At 47.2% G+C, this 20,559-nt stretch overlaps 1 protein-coding gene and 1 non-coding gene across 3 annotated transcripts in view; one reads left to right on the forward strand and one right to left on the reverse strand.

Moving 5' to 3' along the window:
- The window catches only part of LOC139239597 (zinc finger protein 664-like), a 351,778-nt gene that overhangs the window by 252,007 nt on the left and 79,212 nt on the right, over window positions 1-20,559 (forward strand). The window lies entirely within an intron of this gene.
- trnan-auu (transfer RNA asparagine (anticodon AUU)) lies at window positions 9,470-9,543 on the reverse strand. Its single transcript has one exon. It is a non-coding gene; the product is annotated as a tRNA-Asn (tRNA).

Raw genomic sequence — 20,559 nt, forward strand, 5'->3', positions numbered from 1 at the left:
CACCGACCTGAAGCCTCATGAAGAATCTTCTGGCTCCGGTGAAATCCACAGAAAAGTCATATGAAGAGCTGTGTACCGTGGTTCGGGAGCATCTTAACCTGAGGGAGAGCGTGCTGATGGAGAGGTATCGGTTCTCCACTTGCCAGCGATCTGACGGTCAGGAAGTGGCGAGCTACGTCGCCGAGCTAAGGCAACTTGCAGGACAATGTGAGTTTGATGGCTGCCCGGAGAAAATGCTCAGAGACCTTTTTGTACTGGGCTTTGGCCAAGAGACCATCCTACGAAAAAGTTTGACTGTAGAGACACCGACCCTCAATAAGGCCATTGCGACAGTACAGGTGTTTATGTCCACCAGTGATAACACCCAACAAATCTCTCAGCACACAAGTGCTAGCAATGTTCATAACTTAACCGGAACTGTGTTTGCGAGCAGAAATGTACAGGGCAGAACCCACGAGTTTGTAACTGCCAGCAGGCCTCAGGTGATCCAGATGACTCAGAGTCCCCAACAAAGAATAAATGCAAGGCAATTCACAGCTTGTTGGCGTTGTGGAGGCTTCCATTCAGCATATTCATGATGCTTCAAAGGGTACGTTTGCAAGTGCTGTGGAACAATGGAGCACCTCCAATCAGCTTGCAAACAAGCTGCAAGCTCTGCAAAACCTGCTAACCACCATGTGGCGGAGGAAGATCGGTCCATAGTGGATCAAAGCAATTTAGAGCCTTCGAGAGAGGAGGCAGATGCTGAAGTACACGGGGTGCACACATTTTCGACGAAATGTCCACCTATTATGCTGCACGTAAAATTGAATGGCTTAGCCGTAGCCATGGAACTGGACACTGGCGTCAGCCAATCCATCATGAGTAAAAAGATGTTTGAGAGACTGTGATGCAACAAGGCATTCAGTTCAGCCCTGAGTCCCATCCACACGAAACTGAGAACATGCACCAAAGAGCTTATCACTGTCCTGGGCAGCGCCATGGTCAAGGTCACCTACGAGGGCATGGTGCATGTACTGCCACTCTGGATTGTCCCGGGCGATGACCCTCACAGTGCTTGGAAGGAGCTGGCTGGGAAAAATCCGCTGGAACTGGGATGACATCTGAGCGCTATCACATGTCGATGAGGCCTCATGTATCCAGGCTCTTAAAAAATTTCCTTCCCTTTTTGAGCCAGGATTTGAAAACTTTTCTGGGGCGAAGTTGCGGATCCACTTGGTCCCAGAGGCACGACCCATTCACCACAAGGCGCGAGCAGTACCTCACATGATGAGGAAGAGAGTGGAAATTGAGCTGGACAGGCTGCAACTCGAGGGCATCATCTCCCCAGTGGAATTCAGCGAGTGGGCTAGCCCAATTGTTCCAGTACTCAAAAGTGATGGCACAGTCAGGATTTGCGGCGATTATAAAGTAACTATTAATCGTTTCTCGCTACAGGACCAATACCCGCTACCTAAGGCAGGCAACCTAATTGCGACGCTGGCAGGAAGCAAGACGTTCACCAAGCTCGACCTGACTTCGATTTACATGACTCAGGAGCTGGAGGAGTCTTCGAAGAGCCTCACCTGCATTAACACGCACAAGGTACTGTTCGTCTACAACAGATGCCCGTTTGGAATTCAGTCGGCTGCAGCGATCTTCCAGAGAAACATGGAGAGCCTACTCAAGTCCGTACCATGCACAGTGATCTTTCAGGACAACATATTGGTCATGGGTCGGAACACCGCTGAGCACCTACAAAACCTGGAGGAGGTCCTCCAGCGACTGGATCGCAAAGGGCTGTGGCTGAAGAGGTTGAAATGTGTCTTCATGGCAACAGAAGTGGAGTATTTGGGGAGAAAGATCGCAGCAGATGGCATTCGGCCCACAGACGCCAATTCAGAGGCTATCAGGAACGCGTCCAGGCCACAGAACGTCATGGAGCTGCGGCCGTTTCTGGGCCTCCTCAACTATTTTGGTCACTTCCTACCAGGGTTAAGCACCCTTTTAGAGCCCCTACATGTGTTATTGCGCAAAGGTGAGAACTGGGTATGGGGAAAAAGACAAGTAATTGCTTTTGAGAAAGCCAGAAACATTTTATGCTCCAACAAGCTGCTTGTATTGTATAACCGGTGTTAAAGACTTGTGCGAGCAAGTGAAGCGTCGTCGTACGCATTCGGGTGTGTATTACAACAAGCTAACGTTGCGGGGAAGTTGCAACCTGTCGCCTATTATTCCAGGAACTTGTCTAAGGCCGAGAGGGCCTACAGTATGATTGAGAAAGAGGCATTAGTGTGTGTGTTGGTGGTAAAGAAAATGCATCCGTATCTGTTTGGCCTCCAATTTGAGCTGGAAACCGATCACAAACCCCTCACATCCCTGTTCACTGAAAACAAGGGGATAAATACTAATGCCTCAGCCCGCATACAAAGGTGGGCACTCGTGCTATCAGCCTCTAACTATACCATCCGCCACAGGCCAGGCACCAAGATCTGTGTGAATGCTGTCAGTCGGCTACTATTGCCCATTACAGGGGTGGAAATGGTGCTGCCTGCAAACTTGTTGATGGTGGTGTAGCCCGCAGACGTGTTGATGGTCATGGAAGCATTTGCAAATTATAATTCACCTGTCACAGCCCGCCAAGATTCTCTGCTGTCCCTAATAAAAAACTGTGTACCGCATGGGAGCAGGGCCAGCATCCCCGTTGAAATGCAAGAGCTAATCAAGCCGTTCCAGCGGCGAAAGGACGAGCTGTCCATTCAGGCAGATTGCCTGTTGTTGGGTAACCGTGTAGTGCTACCAAAAAAGGGCAGGGAGACGTTCATCTCGGATCTCCACAGCACACACCCGGGTATAGTAATGATGAAAGCAATAGTCAGATCCCACGTGTGGTGGCCCGGTATCGACTCTGACTTCGAGTCCTGTGTACGGCAATGCAGCATATCTGCTCTGTTGAACAATGCGCCCAGAGAGGCACCACTAAGTTTGTGGTCCTGGCCCTCGAGACCATGGTCGAGGATCCATGTCGACTATGCGGGCCCGTTTCTCGGTAAAATGTTCCTGGTGGTGGTGGATGCTTTTTCAAAATGGATTAAATGTGAAATAATGTCGGGAAGCACCGCCACCGCCACCATTAAAAGCCTGAGGGCCATGTTTGCCACCCACGGACTGCCTGGCCTACTGGTCATTGACAACGGTCCATGTTTCACCAGTGTCGAATTTAAATAATTCATGACCCGCAACGGGATCAAACATATCACCTCGCCCCGTTTAAAACAGCCTCCAATGCGCAGGCAGAGCGGGCAGTATAAACCATCAAACAGAGCCTTAAACGAGTCACAGAAGGCTCACTCCAAACCCACCTGTCGCGAGTACTGCTCAGCTACCGCACGAGAACCCACTCGTTCACAGGGGTGCCCCCGGCTGAGCTACTCATGAAAAGGACACTTAAAACGAGACTCTCGCTGGTTCACCCCAACCTGCATGATCAGGTAGAGAGCAGGTGGCAGCAGCAAAATGTAAACGATGGTCGCGCCACTGTGTCACGGGAAATTGATCTGAATGACACTGTGTATTTGCTAAACTATGGACATGGTCCCAAGTGGATCGCAGGCACGGTGATAGCTAAAGAAGGGAATCGGGTATTGTCGTCAAACTGGACAATGGACAAATTTGCAGAAACCTGGAACAAACGAGGCTGCGGTTCACAGACTGCCCTGATCAACCCACAGCAGACACCACCTTTTTCGAGTCCACAACACACACCCCAAGGATCAACGACACCACGCCGGACCAGGAAATCGAACCCATCACGCCCAACAGCCCAGCAAGGCCAGGCTCACCCAGCAGCCCTGCAGGGCTAACAACACGCAGCCCAGCGAGGGCACAGACAGCACACCAGAACAGACATTTGTACTGAGGCGGTCCACCAGGGAAAGAAAGGCTCCCGACCGCCTCACCTTGTAAATAGTTTTCACTTTGACTTTGCGGGGAGTGATGTTGTGTATCTGTAAAGCATGCACTCCCATGTTCCGCCACTAGGGAGCTCATCCCCTGAAGTCCCAAGGGATCCCAGCATCCCATGGGAGCACTATATATAAGCCGGTCCCTGAGGCCTGTTCCTCACACTGGAATGTCTTATTAAAGACTGAGGTCACTGTTACTTTAATCTCTCTGTGTGCAGCCTCATCTGTGTGAAGAACACAATAGTGGTGAGCACCATCTTGAACCGCTGCAGCCCGTGTGGTGAAGATGCTCCCACAGAGCTGTTAGGGAGGGAGTTCTCGGCTTTTAACCCAGTGACGATTAAGGAACGACCGATATATTTCCAAGTCAGGATGGTGTGTGACTAAATCTAACAATGGCTGGTGTCACAGGCGCCAAACATTTTAAAGCAATGTCCTAAAATGCTGTGTGTAAAATGGGAAGGGATAATAATTCATGACATGCAAAGCCTGTTTAAAATGGGACTGTATAAAATTAATGTGAATATTTTTCTGCCTGACCGGGTTTTGGAAGCAGATTTAATATTAACTTTCCAAAGGGAAATATCGTTGAAAAAGAAACATTTGCAGGGTGCTGGGGAATGGGACTAATTGGAAATTTCTTTCACAGAGACAGCACAGATAACAACATAAGAAATCGGAGCAGTAGTAGGCCATACGGCCCCTCAAGCCTGCTCCACCATTCAATAAGATCATGACTGATCGTTGATCTCAACTCCACTTTCCCGCTCGATCTCCCGATCAATTGATTCCCCGAGACTCCAAAAATCTATCTAACGCAGACTTGAATATATTCAGAGACTCAGCATCCACAGGGGCAGAGCATTCCACAGATTCATAACCCTCTGGGTGAAGAAATTCCTCCTCATCTCTGTCTTAAATGGCCGACCCCTTAACCTGAGACTGTGCCCCCTGGTTCTAGACACTCCAGCCCGGGGGAATCAATCTCTCAGCATCTACCCTGTCAATCCCCTTCAGAATATTGTGTGTTTCAATGAGATCACCTCTCATTCTTCTAAACTCCGGAGAGTATCGGCCCATTCTCCACAATCTCTCAACTTAAGACAGTCCTCTCATCCCAGGAATCAATCTGGTGAACCTGTGTTGTACCACCTCCGAGGCAATTATTTCCTTCCTCAAATAAGGAGACCAAAACGGTGCGCAGTACTCCAGGTGTGGTCTCACCAGGGCCCTGTACAATTGTAGCAAGACTTCCTTACTCTTGTACTGTGGGCTATATATTAGGTACTATGGGGCGAGTGTCCTGTTTTTTTGCTGATTCGACGGTTGTATAAAAAGTTATTAAAATTTGACAGTTGCTCGGCAAACATATTTGTATTTCCTTCAGTGTACTCCTTACTCTTCAAGGGCTAGGTTTTCCCCAAGCAGTTTTGTCGGCGCACTGACCTCAAGCGCACCGACTTTGCGCGCTGGAAACGGCGCGGGGAAAAACTCGCCCCATCCTGGCCGCTGTGTACAGTCCCCGGAGTCCTGGTGTGGTGTCGATGATGAAGTGGGGGGCGGAGCCAAATGCCTGCGCCGAAAACACTGCCGACACCTTCGCACATGGGCAGTAGGGAGAGAAAACTTGGCACTCTGCCATTTTTAAACAGTGTCAAACCCGATGAAAAGCACAGCAGCTTCTCAGCTTCTCCGGTCGCTCGGCGGGCTCTCCCTCCGTCCCTTCCCAATAAAACGCACAGCTCCAGCAGCTGCAACTTCTCCGGTCCACAAGCTCACACTTCTCCGGTGTGTCTTCCGTCCCCTATCCCAGGGATACAGGGACCGAGCGTAATGGAGCCAAGTTTGCTGATGGTACAAAGATGGGTGGGAAAGCAAATTGTGATCCAGCAAAGAAAATCTCAATTCCGGAAGAACAATATGGAAAAGTACAGTGACCCCGACGTGATATAAACACGCAGCCTTCTGATCTGGAGTCAGACACACTACCGTTGCACCACGAGGTCTACAGTGCAGAGTGCCCATGTTTGTTTACATGAATGTTCCTGAAACACAGTTTCATTTACCCTGCATTGGTGCAATGAAAGGGCTTTAAAATCCCCGGCCACTCCCACCGTGGGTCAGACAGCATCAGAAGAAGTGCCCACCTGCCACTCACACTCTCACGCCCGCTTTCATCACCTGCTGCCCGCGGACTGCAGCAAATCCAGTTCATCATCATCATAGGCAGTCCCTCGAAGCGAGGATGACTTGCTTCCACGCCAAAAAAGGCTGAGTTCACAGGTGTTTCAATGATGGACCTAATATTCCAGGTCCCGAACTGCATGTTGAAGGGTGGAAGATACCTGTGCGTGGATTTTTTTAACGTGTGGTGGCCGTTGCACCCCAGCCATCACACGGGCTTGACAGAGCGAGGTCTTGGTCCAGTGGTAAGGGTTATCCAAGACGACTGGAGACCAGCTCTGCTGCACGGACCCAGTGCCCCCACATATCGCAGTGTGGGCTGGCCCGTGCTGCCCCTGGGCCCCTGGCCCTGAACTCACGCCGCCCCTGGGCCCCGATCACATCCCTCCACAGTCTCTCGCTGCTCCTACTGTGCCTGCCCACGCTCCAATCACCGACCTGGACTTTGATGACATCACTCTTCGCTGCCGTCGCCCTCCTGCACCAACTCGCGCTGTACCTTGCCGTGGTACACCACCACGCTGCTCCCAGGCCGCCGCTCACCCCTCATTTTATGGCCCCGACCTGCCGCTGGTGTTCTCACGCAGGTCGGGGCCTCCACACTGCTCCCAGCAAATCCAGTTACACCCCGTGTCACCGCACAATTCTCAGCTGTGATTGTAAGGTGACTATATTTGAAGCTATCGCAGAGGCTGCAAGCAGTGTTCCCTGGTAGTCTAGTGGTTAGGATTTGGTGCTCTCAGTGCCGCGCTCTGGGTTTGTTTCCTGGTCAGAGAAAGCATTTTTACAGAGCAAATTGACAAAAATAATTCAAGTCTGTGAGAGACTGAATAATTGTTTGAATCATCATTAATCCAGCCACATGCGTTGTACACTGAAGGAAATACAAATATATTTGCTGAGCGACTGTGGATTTTTAATAACTTTTCATACAACCGGAGAATCAGAGGAAAAACAGGATATTCGGCCCATAGTACCAAATATATAGCCCATAGTACAAGAGTAAGGAAGTCTTGCTTCAATTGTACAGGGCCCTTGTGAGACCACACCTGGAATACTGCGCACAATTTTGGTCTCCTTCTTTGAGGAAGGAAATAATTGCCTGGGAGGTGGTGCAACAGAGGTTCACCAGATTGATTCCTGGGATGAGAGGACTGTCTTATGGTGAGAAATTGTGTAGAATGGGCCGATACTCTCCAGAGTTTAGAAGAATGAGAGGCGATCCCATTGAAACACACAATATTCTGAAAGGGATTGACAGGGTAAATGTTACGAAGCCTGGCTAGCCCAGTCGGTAGAGCATGAGACTGTTACTTGCAGGGTCGTGGGATAGAGCCCCAACATTGGGCGATGACTTTTCCTTCAACTTTTATGTTGCTTTCAGAGGAAAACATCATTAATGAACCCATGATCTTCTTTTGCACAATGATAAAAATGCGAACTGAGGGAGAGTTGATAATTTAATCAAATAATGAAAGCAGCGCCTCAGACCGCTCGGCCGTCCTTACTGTTAGATGCTCCAGTTACAAGTTATTACTCTGGAAAGTTTCAGAACGGGCACTTGTTCAGGGCTGCTGGAAGGCCCAGTGACCGGGATAACCTCTCCCCCGGGATTTTCCCGAGACTGTGCTCGGTGCACAGGGAGCTTTGGCCCAGGTCTGAGGTAGCTTGCATCTCAGGGATGGACAATAACTCTCTGAGCTCTGGAACTGTGGAAAAGCGAATAATTAATGAGTTGCTTGTGGTTTCAAATGGAGCTTTGATCTGCTGGTTTTAACCGATTGTGTTGTTTCAGAGAATGAATGAAATGCTGACAGGGACAGTCAAAACTTCAAGAACTGAACTTTAATAATTCATGAAACTTTAATCTTTGATGAAGTTTTATCCCCTATCTGATTTTACACAATCTGTATTTGAGGAGACTGGTTTTAAATGTTCATTGCTCATGCAACAAGGTATCCAAAACAGCTTTTATTCAATTTTATTGCAGACAAGTTTTTGCTTGAGAAATAATGTTTCTGCCCAGGCTTGAACCAGGAATTTTTCACATGTGAGGCAAATGTGATAACCACGACACGACAGAAACTGCTGCTTAGCTCAGCGCCCAGAGAGGAGTGTTCAGCAACAAGCTGAAATGCTCAATCCCTCTCTCTGCAAAAAGTTCCTTTCACAAACATTTCTCTGACCAGAACTGCACCAAACAACAATGTTCTCCTTTCAAAGTCATTAAACTCCCCAATTTCCGCGTCTGCAATTTTAAGGACAAGGACTGAAAGCGCTTTGCGATCAGAAAATTGCAGGAAACCCCTGTGCTTAATGACAGGGCTTTTGATAGTTGATTTCCATACACACCTTGTGTTATGTATTTAACCATTGGCCACCTGTATCACACCACCACCAGAGGGCCATCCTGTTGGAGTCCCAAGGGATCCCAGTATCCCTTGGGAGCACGGTATATAAGCAGGCCACCCATGAGGTAACTACACTCTGGAGTCTTACTACAGGAGCTAAGGTCACACTTACTCATTGTTCACAGTACTCAGTTTCATCCTTTATTATCAGCGTATCAATTGGCGACGAGACAATGAACAAGCACGCAAAAATGCAAAGAACAGTTGGTATCCTGGAGAAGTTCTCAGAAGTGGATGATTGCGAAGCCTTCGTGGAGAGACTCGACCAATACTTCGTGGCCAACGAGCTGGAAGGGGACGAGAATGCTGCCAAATGAAGGGCGATCCTCCTTACCGTCTGTGGGGCAACAACCTATGGCCCCATGAAGAATCTTCTAGCTCTGGTGACACCAACAACTAAATCCTATGAAGAATTGTGTACGCTGGACTGCGAGCATCTAAATCCTAAAGAAAGCGTTCTGATGACGAGGTATCGGTTCGACACGTGCCAACGGTCGGAGGGCCAGGAAGTGGCGAGCTTTGTCGTCGAATTAAGGCAACTCGCAGGACATTGCGAATTTGACGGATTCCAAAACGAATGTTGAGAGACTTTTTGTGCTTGGCATTGGCCATGAGGTAATCCTTCGCAAGCTATTGACTGTTGAAACTCAGAATCTGAGCAAAGCCATAACGATAGGTCAGACAATTTCCACCCGTTCCTTTAAACCCAATAACATAATTTATTTCTAGTGGACTGGATGGATGAACATGATCCATGTAAAAAATTGTTATTACATGAAATGAATGTTTCTAAAAGTATTGGAGTGGGAACTCACTGAATAGCAGCACAGCTGGCAATGTTTGCGGAATATATTCGTGCAGCCAAAACACACAATGCCAACCTGGAACTGTGCGGCACCGAATCCTCGGGGAAAAAACAGTTAAATGCATCGTCTCTGGGTGGGATCTAACCACCAACCTTTCGGTTAATAGCCAAATGCACTAACCCATTGCGCCACAGAGACTAACTTAAATGTAAATTACAACATATCCCAAACCAGGGTGTCAGACAGTTAAAGCTTCAGATTGCTCCGACCGGTATGGAACTTGTCCACTCTCAGTTGTACTTTTCCCAAATAAATGGAGGGACATTCATTGTGGATGCGTGGAAGCAGTCTGGTCCCGCACACTGCAGACACTTCCATGTCACCGCCAACCAGCTCTCCCACAACCGGTGTGATCTACCTTCCAGCCTTCCGGTGCCTTGTCTGTGACGAAGTATTCCGATTGTCCCGAAGCCGGTCTTATGTTTTAATTCCTTTTCAGCTCCTGACTGCAGATATTCCTGTGATTAAACCCGAACAAAATGCTGACAGGGACAGTTGGATTCATCATATCTTCGCTTGGGGAAATTTCAAATATTGAAAGTGATGCACATCAACCCCAAACCTCGTCACCTACTCGCTAACTGCTACACGCTGCTCCCGTGAGATGGAAGCCCAGTTGCTGTTTCAAACTTGAATGCAGGTACAAGCAGAACTCATTCAAACAAAGTCCAAGTCCCTGAGGCATCTGATTATTTGCACCGAACTCCTTCGCAAAGAGTTGAGGTTCATGTGGGGTGATTCGGGCACATCTTTCCCCACACTACATCACTTCAAACATAACTCAACGGTTGTAAAGCGTTTTGGGGCGTCATGAGTTCCTGAAAGGCACTGCAGAAATGTAAGTCCTTCTTTGCAAAAGTTCGATGCAATTTCAAAATTCGCGACAGAATAATGGGCTCGGCCGGGATCTCTCGCAAATTTCAATTAACAAGCCAGAAAAGAGAGTCATACCCCTCGACCAACGAGCTAACTTTTTGACAAATCTGAGGTCAGGTCTAACTTTTATAAAAGCATTTTTTGCGTGTTGCTATTCTTGATTGGAGAAGCACATGGGACCGAATCAGTGACTTTGCTTTTTCGACCTGTCTTCTGAAGCGCCGCACGGTCCCACTCCAACAGTCAATGAGCTGTTGGGACGTTACTGTATCCAGGCTGTGGGTGGCCACCCCGAGCGCAGCAGAGGGGTTTCTGCATTAGTTCTGGGTGGGGACAGTATTTCCCGTTCTCTCTTCCTCTTGTCTCTATCCCTCTGTTTTGTTTTCTGTATTTATTCCCCCAGCCTCATTTTATGTGTTTTAAAGGGAACAAAAGATGAAGTGGGCGACACTCTGGAACAATTTCTCTCACTAAAATGTATCTATTTAGTGAAGTGAAATAAAGAGCAATTAAAGAATAAGGGAGAAGCCACTGTCACCCTTTTGACAGGAGAATAAACTCGCCCATGGCTGTTCATCCACAGCAAGTTTAAACATAATCTTGCTGCACGGGATCCTTCCGCGTGGAAAGCAAACGTGATAACGGCTCCACTGCGGAAACCGCTCTGACCAGAAGTACAGCAGAGGGCAGCTGACCAGTGAATGCCTTCTGTGCTGATCGGGAATGTGCTGGCTCACCGTAAACAACTTCTGTCCCTCACTGACAGCTGTCAATCCTTCTCCTCCGCTGCCTTTTACACAAACATGTCACTGATCCCCACCCACCACCCCACATCCCCATCGTGTTATCTTCCATGTTAGCACAGTGGGGCCACTGAGGCACCTACTCTCTCCCCGCGGTTAGTGAACTCAGTCAGTCTGTAAAATTAAAGGGGAACAAGTGTCCCGCAAAGGGAAGGGGAAGGAAGAGAGTCTGTAACCTGGGTTTAATTTTTTGTCAAAGGCTACCTGTCCTGTTGTGTATTTCCAGCAGTTTCCTACTTTCACAGGTGGAGATACCGGGGCTGGACCATGCTCCTCAAATACAATGAGGTCGTGATAAAATTTCCTCACGTACTCAGGGCAAAATAAATGGTTGAAGTTCTGCAATGGATTAATTAATGATGTTTAAATAAATTAAACTTTTTTTTCCACATGAGATGCATGTGACTCTTTCTTATAAGGTTTTAATTTTGATGCAAGTGCAATTTCCCTGGCCGGAAATCGACCCAGGGCCGCGGTGGTGAGAGCGCCGAATCCTAATCACTGGACCACCAGGGAACGCTGCATTGCTGCATCACTGCATCGTAATGCTTGGTGTCATTATTGTCCTTTTCAATCCACTTGTTTCACACCGTAACACATCGTAACCTTGATCTGAATTTAACGCCACTTGATTAATTGAAATCATCTTTAAATGATTGGGTAAAACCACTCCTTATACCAGCGAAAAACAGCTTCGATTCCAGGTCAGGGCAGTAACTTTTGTAATACCGGTTTTAATTTCAAACCTTACAAAATTGACGACATGCAGCAAATGTGAAAAAATAAGAATTCATTTAATCACCATTAATTAACCGATAGCTTTTTTCAGAATGAAATAAATAATAATATAGTTACTGAGGGACAGTGGTATCTTCAATCATTCATTTTCTCTTTACATGTGATGAACTTTCATCTCTATCTCATTTACACGCTGTATTTTATGAGAATAGTTTAAAATTATAAGTGTTTATGACCCAGTTGTAAAACCATTGATTGTGTGTGTGTCTATTCTTGAGAGAAGGAGCACTTGAGACCGAAGTTCCAGTTCTATATTTTTACCAACAGAATCAATTTCCACCAGTTTCTTGAAACCCAATAACTTCATTTATTTCTAGTGGACTGGATGGAGGAACATGATCCATGTAAAAAATTGTTATCGTTTTACATGAACTTAAAACTCAGAAATGTATTGGAGTGGGAACTCATTGGATAACAGCACAGCTGTCAATGTTTGCGGAATATATTCGTGCAGCCAAAACAGACAATGCCAACCTGGAACCTTAGGGAAAAACAGTTCAATGCTTTGTCTCTGGGTGGGCTCAAACCACCAACCTTTCGATCAACAGCCAAACGCGCCACAGAGACTGACACATACATTTTTTGCAAGACATCCAAAACCAGGGTGTCAGTCAGTTAAAGCTTCAGATTGCTCCGACCGGGATGGAACTTGTCCACTCTCAGTTGTACTTTTCCGAAATAAAGTGTGGGATATTCATTGTGGATGTGTGGAAGCAGTCTGGTCCCGCACACTGCAGACACTTCCATGTCACCGCCAACCAGCTCTCCCACAACCGGTGTGATCTACCTTCCAGCCTTCCGGTGCCTTGTCTGTGACTAAGTATTCTGATTGTCCCTAAGCCGGTATTAGGTTTTAATTCCTTTTCAGCTCCTGACTGCAGATATTCCTGTGATTAAACATGAACAAAATGCTTATAGAGATCTTCATATAGACGAACAACTCACATTGCATTTTTCGAGGAGGTAACCAGGAGGGTTGATGAGGGCAGTGGTATGATGCACATTAGCAAAGTTTTTGATAAGGTCGCACTTGGCAGACTGGTTACGAATGTAAAAGCCCATGGGATTCAAGAGCAAAGTGCAAGTTGGGTCCAAAATTTGTTCAGAGGCAGGAATCAAAGCATAATGGTTGATGGGTGAATTTGTGATCCAGTGGGGTTCCGCACTGGGGTTCAGTGCTGGGTCCCTTGCTCTTTGTGGTATACATCAATGACTTGGACGGAAATGTTGAGGGTATGAGTAAGAAGTTTGCAGATGACACTAAAATAGGCTGAGTGGTAGATAATGAAGAAGAAAGTGGCGGCCTGCAGGAAGATATCAATGGATGTCTCAAAGCGCTTTGCAGCCAATGAAGTACTTTTTGAAGTGCGGTCACTCTTGTAGTGTGGGAGACACAGCCGCCAATTTGCACACGGCAGGCTCATATAGGCAGCAGTGTGATGATGACCAGATCATCTGTCTCTGTGATGTTGATTGAGGGATAAATATTGACCAGGACACGAATCCTGGCCACATTGATCCTCCCACCACTTCACACTGTTCTCCGAGGGACCAGCGCCATGATACTAAAACAACAAGCGAAGTTGGTATGCTAACCATGCAGTCCATCGGAATCCAGCCACACCACCTTATACCACGGGTAACATCTCTCCATGGATTCTGGAATCTGGATCAACAAACCATAATCCCATCTTAGAAGGAATTCCGGGAGGTGCTTCAAGCTTTATTCCATATATGTTAACAGTTTTCAGGTATTTAAACAAATACCGACATTTTTGAAATGGGCGTCTGGGTGACGTCATCAAAACCCTGGTTGTCATTTTGGAGCGTGAGCAGGAACATCGGCAGGGCCCAGGGACAGAGGAGTGGGAAGGTCGGGGCGGATGAGCGGCGAGTGTTTGTGGCGAGATGCGGTGAATGTTTATGGTGGAGGAGCGGCGACAGATCGTGGAGGAGGTGTGACGGATGGGGGTACGGGGCCCAGAAGAACCGAGGGCCCAGGGGCAGCACGGGCCAGCCCACACTACGATATGTGTGGGCACTGGGTCCATGCAGCAGAGCTGGTCTCCTGTGGTCTTGGTTAACCCTTGCCACTGGACCAAGACCCAGCTCTGTCAAGCCCGTGTGGTGACTGGTGTGCAACGGTCACCCCACGTTAAATAAATCCACACAAAGGCATCTTCCACCCCCTCAATTGGATTCAGGACTGGAACATCGGGTCCTTCATCGAAACACCTGTGAACTCATGGAAGCAAATCATCCTCGATCGAGGGACCGCCTATGATGATGATGATCAATGTACTGGTCAGATGGACAGAACTGTGGCAAATGGAATTCAATCCGGATAAGTGTGAGGTAATGCATTTGGGGAGGTTTAACAAGGCAAAGGAATACACATTAAATGGTACGACACTGAAAAGTGTAGAGGAACAAAGGGACCTTGGAGTGCAGGTCCACAGATCCCTGAAGGTAGCAGGCCAGGTAGTTAATGTGGTTAAGAAGGCATATGGAATACTTGCCTATATTAGTCAAGGCATGGAATACAAGAGCAAGGAGGTTATGCTTGAACTGTACAAAACACTGGCTACACCACAGCTGGAGTACTGCGTGCAGTTCTGGTCACCACATTACAGGAAAGATGTGATTTCACTGGAAAGGGTGGAGAGGAGATTTACTGGAATGTTGCCTGGTCTGGAGAATTTTGGCTATGAGGATAGTTTGGAGATGCTGAGTCTGTTTTCTTTGTAACAGAGGCATCTGAGCGGTGACCTGATTGAGGTGCATAAAATTGAGGGGCCTGGATAGAATGGATCGGAAGGTCCTGTTTCCCTTGGCAGAGGGGTCAACAACAAAGGGGCATAGAATGAAAGTAATTGGGGGAGGTTTAGAGGAGATATGAGGGGAAATTTCATCACCCAGAGGGTGGTGGGGGTCTGGAACTCAATGCCTGAAAGGGTGGTAGAGGGAGGGACCCTCACCACATTTAAAAGATACGTGGATATGCACTTAAAGTGCCGCAACCTACAGAGCTCTGGACCGAGAGCTGGAAAGTGGGATTAGGCTGGATAGCTCTTGGTCGGCCGGCATGGACACGATGGGCTGAAATGGCCTCACTCTGTGCTGAAACTTTCTGATTCTATGATTCTATTAATATAGATATATATATATATAATATATACCATTATCGTAATTTTTCCTTGGTGGTCGGGTGGTTAAGATCCCGAGCACTAACCCTCTTTCTATTCTCAATCAGTTTATCGCATGAAAATAATTGAGGTCTGTGAGAGGATGAATAATTGCATACCTCGGCAGCCTATTATCAGCGAGGGCAGGCATCGACGACGAGGTTCAACACTGCCTCCAGTGCGCCAGTGCAGCCTTCGGCCGCCTGAGGAAGAGAGTGTTCGAAGATCAGGCCCTCAAATCTGCCACTAAGCTCATGGTCTACAGGGCTGTAGTGATACCCGTCCTCCTGTGTGGCTCAGAGACATGGACCTTATACAGTGGGCACCTCAAGTCGCTGAAGAAATACCATCAATGATGTTTCTGCAAAATCTTGCAAATCCCCTCGGAGGACAGACGCACCAACGTTAGCGTCCTCAATCAGGCCAACATCCCCAGCATCGAAGCACTGACCACACTCGACCAGCTCCGTTGGACGGGCCACATTGTTCGCATGCCTGACACAAGACTCCAAAAGCAAGCGCTCTACTCGGAAATCCTGCAGGGCAAGCGATCCCCAGGTAAGCAGGGGAAACGTTTCAAGGACCCTCAAAGCCACTTCATAAAATGCAACATCCCCAACAACAGCTGGGAGTCCTTGGATAAAGACCACCCTCAGTGGAGGAAGAGCATCTGGAGAGCGCTGAGCACCTCGAATCTCATCGTCGAGAGCTTGCAGAACACATGCACAGGCAGCGGAAGGAGCGTGTGGCAAACCAGTCGCACCCACCCTTTCCTTCAACCACTGTCTGTCCCACCTGTGACAGAGACTGTAATTCCCGTATTGGACGGTTCAGTCACCTGAGAACTCACTTTTAGAGTGGAAGCAAGTCTTCCTCGATTTCGAGGGACTGCCTATGATGATGATGAATTGCTGTAATCACCGTTAATAACCCCGTTACTTCCTGTTACACACTGAGTTTACAGACTCTCTGGCTTCTCCTGCCCTTTGCGGGACACTTGTTCCGGGTGTAACTTTACAAACTGGGTGAGTTCGCTGATCGCGGGGAGACAGCAGGAGTCTCTGTGGCCCACTGTGAGGATGTGGAAGTGAACATGGTGGGTGGTAATTACGTGACATTTCTGTAAAGGGCAGCGGAGGAGAAGGATTGAGAGCTTTCAGTGTGAGACAGAAGTTGTTTAAGGTGAGCCAACACATTCCTGATCCTTCTCTTTTCTACTGAGGCAATCCCCCGGAGTCGAGGATGACTTGCTTCCACATCAGCATCGGTCCCGATCAGCACCGAGGGAGCTCACTGTTCAGCTCCCCTCTGTTGTGCTTCCTGTAACAGAGGTTTCTGTAGTGTAGCGGTTATCATGTTTGCTTTACATGTGAAAAGTTCCTGGTTCTATCTCAGGCGGGAACATTATGTTTAAACTTGCTGTGGATGAACAATCGGAGGCGAGTTTCGTCTCCTGGCAAAAAAGCAGATGCTGCCTGTGCGGTACCAGAACTGAACACAGTCCCCCAAGTGAGGTCTAACCAGGGCTTTGTGTAGCTGCACACAACATCTGTCCCCTTGTGTTCCAGTTATACGAACATAAGAAATAGGAGCAGGAGTTGGCCACACGGCCCCTCGAGCCTGCTCCACCATTTAATAAGATTATGGCTGATCTGATCATTGACTCAGCTCCACTACCTCGCCCACTCCCCAAAACCCCTTATCCCCTTATCCGTTTAAGAAATTATCGATTTCTGTCTGAAATATATTCAACGTCCCAGCTTCCACAGCTCTCTGAGGCAGCGAATTCCGTAGATTTACAACCCTCTAAAAGAAGAAATTTCTCCTCATCTCAGTTTTAAATGGGTGGTCCCTTATTCTAAGATGATGCCCCCAAGTTGTAGTCTCCCCGACCAGTGGAAACATCCTCTCTGCATCCACCTTGTCAAGCCACCTCATAATCCTATACATTTCGATAACATCACCACCCATTCTTCTGAATTCCAATGAATAGAGGCCCAATCTAAACAACCTTTCCTCATAAGTCAACCACCTCATCTCCAGAATCAACCGAGTGAACCTTCTCTGAACTGCCTCCAGAGCAAGTGTATCCTTTCGTAACTATGGAAAACAAAACTGCATGCAGTATTCCAGGTGCTGCCTCACCAATACTCTGAAAAACAGTAACAAGATTTCCCTGCTTTTATACTCAATCCCCTTTGCAATAAAGGCCAAGATTCCATTGACCTTCCTGATCACTTGCTGGTGATCGAGTTCGCTGGATATAAAGGCCAGCTTAACATTAGTCTTATTTGATTATTTTCTGTACCTGCCCATGACATTTACATAAAACCATGTTGATTCTGTCAAATCATGTTATAATTTTCGAAGTGCCCTGACACCACTTCTTAACAATGGATTATAGCATTTTCCCGATGACTGATGTCAGACTAACTGTCCTGTAGTTCCAGGTTTTCTCTCTCCCTCCTTTCTTGAATAGCGATGTGACATTTTCTACCTTCCGATCCGCTGGGACTGTTGTAGAATCTCGACATCGTGGTGCAACGGTTACGGGTCTAACTCCCGATCAGGAGGCTGCGTGTTCAAATCAGTTAATTTAGCTGTTGTTCTTCCGGAATTGATATTGTGTTTGCTGTTTCACAATAACCAGACCCTTGCTCTGAATCCAGTCTCACTGTTACCCCAGGGACTCGTTCATGTTACAATGAACATTCTGAATCAGATGCCTGAAGTGCAGTGTGTAAAATGGGATATGGTTTAACAGTTAACATGCAAAACACAGAACCAATTATTCAATTATTGACTCTCCCTCAGTTAACATTACTTTCACTGTGCAAAAGAAGCTGATCGGTTAATTAATGAAGTTTGCCCGAGAAAGCGACATACAATTTAACAATAATGATTCACCCAACATGGGGCTCAAACCCACAATAGTAAGATTAAGAGCCTCATGCTATATCTACAGAGCTAGCCAGGATTATGTAAATCCCTTGTCCCTGTCGGTGATTGCAGCCAGGCGCCTGTTGGTTTCGCCCCATTTCCGGGTGTTTCCCGATCCTGTCTGTCTCTCTGTCTCTTTTCAAACTGTGTGTGGCCACCTCCAGTTTGATTTTGAACGAATACCCGTGTTTGTGTATTCAGTAAAAACAGAAAATGCTGGAAACACTCAGCAGGTCGGGTAGTATCTGTGGAGGTGAGGAAGTGGGAATAATCGATGGGTTTGTTTGTGGCTTTGATCTGCTGCTGGGAAGTGAGGCAGCGCTGCAGGATGTTTTTTTTCGAGGTGTAAGCAGAGGTTTCCGTCGTGTAACGGTTATCACCTTCGCTGCACATGTGAAATATTCCCGGTTTGAGCACGGACAGAAACATTATTTTGGAGAATATTCTTCTGTGGAATACATTTTTAAAAAGTCGTCCCAGATTCCTGGTATCATGAGCGATGGGCATTTTAACTCACTCTCCTAAAATACAGTGTGTGTAAAATCAGACAGGGGATAAAACTTCATCAGTGATTAAAGTTCCTGAACTCAGTAAAGTTCAGTTATTGAAGTTTCCATCGATGCATTGCATAAACATAATTGAGGTGTGTGAGAGGATTAATAATGGGCTTTAATCGTTAATGAGCCCATTACTTTATGTTATAGACCCAGGTTACACACTATCTTGCTTCTGAAAGAGTTGAGATGCATGTGGGGTGATTGGGGTCCATCTTTCCCCACATTACAAGGCTCCATCGGTACTTCATTGACTTTAAATCACTTGGGGATATTCTGAGTTGTTGAAAGGCCACGTAAAAATGCAAGTCATTCTTTGCAAAAGTTCTAACCGCAAGTTCAAACTTCGCCGGCAAATGGAGGCTCTCCCAGAATTTGTTCTGACACCACGACAAAGTCCTTAAAAGTGGGATTCAGCAGTTCAGCTGCTCGCTAAACATTTCCGTCTGACCTGGTGCTGCAAGTGGAGATGTGTCCGCAGTGTAGCGTTTAACACGTTCGCCCCACACACGGGAAAGCTCACCGGGTGGAAATATTTTGTTGGAACTTGCTCCTCATGCATGTTCAGGGGACAGATTCTTCTCCAGTGAAAGGACATAAGATCATAAGAACGTAAGAATTAGGAACAGGAGTCGGCCATTCGGCCCATTTTAATGTTTTCAAAATGATTCCACCCGGGGACCTTTGGTGTGTTTGGGGAAGATGATAACCACTACACTACAGGCACACAGTGGTAGATGTTGTCCAAGGAACATAACCAGAGCTCGAACCAACACAGCTGGCCGATACTTCAGGAGCTGGTTTTACGAGAATAGAATGACGGTGCTATATTTAGGAAGGCTGTGAGAGTGGCAGGAATTGATCTCGTTTTTCACAGACTTTATACACAGGAACATAGGAACAGGAGGAGGCCATTTGCAGCGAGTGTTTAGGATCCGGAATGTGCTGCCTGAAAGGGTGGCAGAGGCAGAATTAATCTTATCTTTCAAAATGGAATTGGAAAAGTATCTGAAGGAAAAATATCTCAGGGGTACGGGTAAAGGCCGGAGGAGTGGGACTAGCTGAGAGTCGGCACGGGCTCGACAGTCCGAACGGCCTACTTCCGTGCTGTAACCGTTCCATGATTCTATATTATGTTTAAACTTGCTGTGGATGAACAATCGGAGGCGAGCTTAGTCTTCTGGTAAAAACGCTGATGCTGTCTGACCAGCTGAGATTTCCAGCAATTCTGTTTTTGTTTGTTATTTATGGATTGAGTCGGTACATCTAGAGCTTTCTGATTCAGAAGATTCAGGGGGCACGGAAATTTGGGAGTTTAACGACTTTGAAAGGAACATTTTTGACTTGTGCAGCTTCGGTCAGAGAAATGTTTGTGTCATGATTTTTTCACAGAAAGGGATTCAGAATTACACCTTCTGGCTTAACACTTCTCTCTGGGCAGGCAGTTAAACAGGGGTTTCCGTAGTGTAGCAGTTATCATCTTAGTTTCTCACACACAAAAGGTCCCCAGTTCAAGCCCGGGCGGAAACTTCATTTTAGAATATATTTGCTGTGAAATAAGTTGAACATAAGTGCCCCAGGTTCCTTGTCTTATGAGCAATGAACATTTTAAACCAATCTGATAAAATACAGAGTGTGTTAAGTCAGATAGGGTGTAAAATGTCATCGATGAATAAAGCTCCTGAAATTATTACAGTTCAGTTTTTGAAATATCGACTGTAAGTCTGCAAAACAATCCGGGTGGGAATATTGGCCCAAAAATTCCGGTTGGAGGCTTCCCACGGACAATTCCCTTCCGACCGGAGATGTTTTACGAACCTACCTGGTGGTCTACGAGGCACCGTGGATTCCACTGGGGAGGCCTTCTCTTCTCGCGCTGCGAAGCACACTCCCGTCTGGAGGGATCCCACGTGTGACTGCTCAGCCAATCAGGTACGTATTCCACAGCTTTCCCATTAATAGCAATGGGACTCGCGTACCTACGGGTTCTCAGTGCTA

The sequence above is a fragment of the Pristiophorus japonicus genome, chromosome 28, assembly GCF_044704955.1.
Source record: "Pristiophorus japonicus isolate sPriJap1 chromosome 28, sPriJap1.hap1, whole genome shotgun sequence".
NCBI lineage: Eukaryota > Metazoa > Chordata > Chondrichthyes > Pristiophoridae > Pristiophorus > Pristiophorus japonicus.